Consider the following 3858-nt stretch of genomic DNA (forward strand, 5'->3'; position numbering starts at 1 on the left):
AACCCCCCCCAACTCCCCTCCCCCTCCGCTTCCTCCTCCCAGCTCAGATGCCCGCTGGACACCCCCCTCCGGGCACTTGCTGGGAATATGCATCCTGATTGTCCCAGGGTATGGAGCGGAGCCCCTGGGTGCACAGGGCCTGACACACCTGCACCCACGTCACTCCGGTTGGGCTGAGAGGCTGGCCAGCGCATTCTGCATTTTCTAGACCTAGAGCAGTATGTGCATACAGCAGGGGCTCAATAAACGCTGAAGAAGATACAAGTTAAGAAATGAGCCACTGTCCTTGCCTAGCAGGGTTTCCACGTGTCCAAGTCGAGACTTCTGCGCGCCCTCCGGGGCCCGGACCACAGGTTTGTCACAAACCACAGCACTCACCCTTTGGGGGTAAACAGCACATGCAGCCTGATGACCTCGTGTCGGTACTGGGGCCAGATCTGCCCCCTCCCCCGGCACCCAGCGTGCGGCCAACACCACTCAGTCCCCCCATCCCTGCTGGTGCGGTCACCGTCGTCCCTTCCTCGCGACAGATTCCGCTCGGACAGGTGGAGGCCGCCACTGTTTGCTCTTTCCTGCTGCGTGGCCCAGAAAACACGCTCCTTCCTGTGCGCCGCCCCCTCCCAGGCACACCCCCGCCACGGAGCCGTCTGCTGCCCCGGCCGCCGGCCCTGAGGTCCTGACTGAGGCTCGGGCTGTCTGCGAATCAGCTGTGTGTGAAGACCACTCCTCGGTTGGGGGGGCAGGTAGATGCTTCCGGCTGAAGCAGGAGAACTAGACTCAGGGTCACCTCCTGGGGGTGGGGTCCCTGCCCCACGGTGCGCCGGCCCACATGAACGGGCGGAGTGAGAGCCGCCCGGTTGAGAAGGGGGTCGGCTCCTAGCTCACCCCCGTGGGCGGCGTGACATGCAGCGTGTTTCTTGCCCCCTTAATGCCTAAGTGTCCCTGTCTGAAAAATGGGCAACGTAACAGTGCTGGTGGCATTGGGTTAAGGGTTAAATAAGATCATGAAATAAGGCCGTACGTGAGACCACGGTGGGCGTGTGTTTGCGAGCCAGGAATTAGCCCCAAATGCTCAATCTGGGTCCCTGCACCTGGGGCCCTACCACAAGGGGTCCTTGCTGGGGTCTCTTCTGCTTCACGCAGGCTCAGAAACGACTCTGCCCAGACTGTGCTGAAAGGGCATCAGTCACGTTTCCACAACCATCAAAGGCTCCGAAGTGCCCCAGCTCAAGGGCCAAGTGGAAATGCCCACGGAGCACAGTCTCGCCAGGAGTGACCCCCGCCTCCAGCACCTTAGTCCCCAGTCCTGAGGTGACATCTAGTTTCACATCTCAACACTTTTTCATGTGCTGACCCCCCTGTTTGAAGTGCCCTGACCTCCCCCTCTGCCTGCAAAGCTGCGGCCCCACTTTAAGGTCAGACTTAACTTCAGCTCCTCTCTGAGGCTGTGTGCAAAGGACACTGCGTGGCTTCGTTTGCCTGAGATCTAGAATTTGGTGCCTCTGTCTCTGGTGACAAAGTGCTGAACACAGTACCTTAGAATAAGGGTCTGAATGGTTGGGGGTGGGTGGAAGGATGGATGGATGGATGGATGGATGGATGGATGGNGCCTTGCCTGGCGCGCGGCCTCCCGCCCTGAGGAGCCTCGTGGGGACCCTGGAGGGCGGCCGCTCGCCTCCCCCGCCGTCCCACTGTGAGCCCTTGGACGTGGGTCGGGGACACTGGCCCAGGAGGGGTCCGGCCGGCTGGTCCCCGCGCGGCGCCGGCCCGGCCTCCTNGGCCGCCGCGAGCCCCAGCGCCCCAGGCTCCGCGCGCACGCGCCCCAGGGCCTTGTCAGCATGCGGTCCTGGGCTGGCGGTCCCCCAGCTCCTGCGCCGCGCCCTGTTCGCGGATGTGCGCGGGGGACGAGGAGAAGCCCCTGGGGAGCCCAGCCGTCTTCCGGGGCCTCACCAGGGGCACCATCTGCCCCTCACAGCGTCGGCCTGCGCCTCCAGTTCTCGGACCGCTCACACGGCCGGGGGTGGTTCCTCCCCAAGCAGCCTGCTGACCAGCCGTCGGAGCAGAAGAGACACAAATACCACCGCGGGCTTTGCTCCCGGCCCCGTGGGCCGCCCCCCGGGCGCGCGCACACGTGCACACACCTGCATGCACACGCGCGCTCGCACACGCGCCCACGGGGAGGCTGTCCCTGCAGCAGCCGCCCTCAGCGCGAAGGGCGCGCACCTCCGCGGGAAGCTGGTAGGTTCTGCGGCCGGTCAGCAGACACCCCCCGCCCCCCGCTGTCCACGGCAGGTGTGCACACGCACTCTGGCACTTGCAGCGGAAAGGAACTAAGGCCCCAGACGGCATTCTGCGGGGGAGGGAGGCAGGGAGGCCAGCCCGGGACACCGGGCAGACAGGCCGGGCCACGTGGCCCAAGCCGCACGGTCCTGGCGCGTCTGGCGATGACGAGCCCCCTTCAGGCTGCGTGGCCGGGCTGCTGCCCCAATCCTGGCCCCGGGGCCGTTGGCCTCACGCGCCCGTTTCCTGCCTGCAGCGCTTGCAGTCACGCCCCGTCCTGACGAAGGCCCCGAGGGACAGAGAACGTGCTGTGCTCGCGACAGAAGAAGACACACAGTGTTCGGCTCTGTTTCTCGGCCTCCGTGGTGGAGGCCGGTTTTGCTTTTTCTGAATCTCCAGTCGGTTCCCACCCAGGCCCTGCGCCCCTGCCGCACCCCTGCCCGGTCGTCTCCAAACACCTGTGTCTCCAGCCTCGGGCCGCGGGGAGGGTCCGCAGAGCACGCGCGCACCTGACCCTCTGCACACCCTACATGGGCTTCAGCCACTACCCCCCACAGGCCTCACGCGTTGCCCTCGGCCATCCCGCCGGGCTCCGCGCCCTGAGCGCAGAGATGTCTTCGCCCGTCAGCCTCATGACTGACGCTGGACACGGTGTCAGGACTCGCTTAGTACCTGCAGGTCATGTGAATGGCGCACACAGGCACATGCACACACATGTGAGCACGCATGTGCACGCACCGCCCAGGAGCTGACTGGTGTCTTCTTCACATAAGAGGTGACTTCCCGCGGGCACTCACCTGCTGAGCAGGGGGGGAGAATTAGCTCCAGCCACAGCCCCGCACCCAGAACGGAAGAATTCGTGTGGAAGGGATTGGCCCTAACTACCCCCCCACCCCGCCACCACGCGGGCTGACCAGGCACCTTCCCCAAGGGCGCAGGGTTCGGACACGACACGTCACGTTGAGGGAGAGATGTAAGCAGGACATGTTCAAGACAGCTGCTCCCTGGCTCTCCCTCTCCCAGCGGTGACAGTGTTGCCGAAAAGTCACTCTGGATTTCAGACAGGGAGCTCGGAAGGGGGACGTCCTGGTTTATTGCTTGTGCTGTGGGGAGCGTTGCCCAGGGCTCAAGGTCAGGACTGACGGAGCAGCGAGCCACATGGGACGAGGGGCTTGAGGAAGCCCGAGGGGCCCAGTCAGCCCTGCGGGAGGGTGGCCCCTCCAGGAGTCTGAGTTCCCAGCAGCTGGAGGGTGCAAGCAGGACCCCAGGCAGCCCTGACCCGCACCCGCCGCTCGACCCACAGGAGCCAGGTTGGGGTGTCTGCTGCCCCAGAGCCCGGGGACCCTCCTTCTCAGCAGATGGTCTGTTGGGACGAATCACCGCCATCCCGCGCTCACTGGGCTCTGGCCGGCGCTGGGTGGCTGCTTGGAGGCAGGGGGTGTCCAGGTGCTTATCTTGGGGCGGAGCCGAGAGGTCAGCCTGCCTGCCGCCCCGCAGCCTGCAGGGAGTGTCTCTGCCCAGAGGAAACCGGAGAATGGAGGCCAAACAAAGCTGTCTTCCTGGGGGGGGGGGGGGGGG

Source organism: Crocuta crocuta, unplaced genomic scaffold, assembly GCF_008692635.1.
Source record: "Crocuta crocuta isolate KB4526 unplaced genomic scaffold, BGI_CrCroc_1.0 scaffold101, whole genome shotgun sequence".
NCBI classification, from domain to species: Eukaryota; Metazoa; Chordata; class Mammalia; order Carnivora; family Hyaenidae; genus Crocuta; species Crocuta crocuta.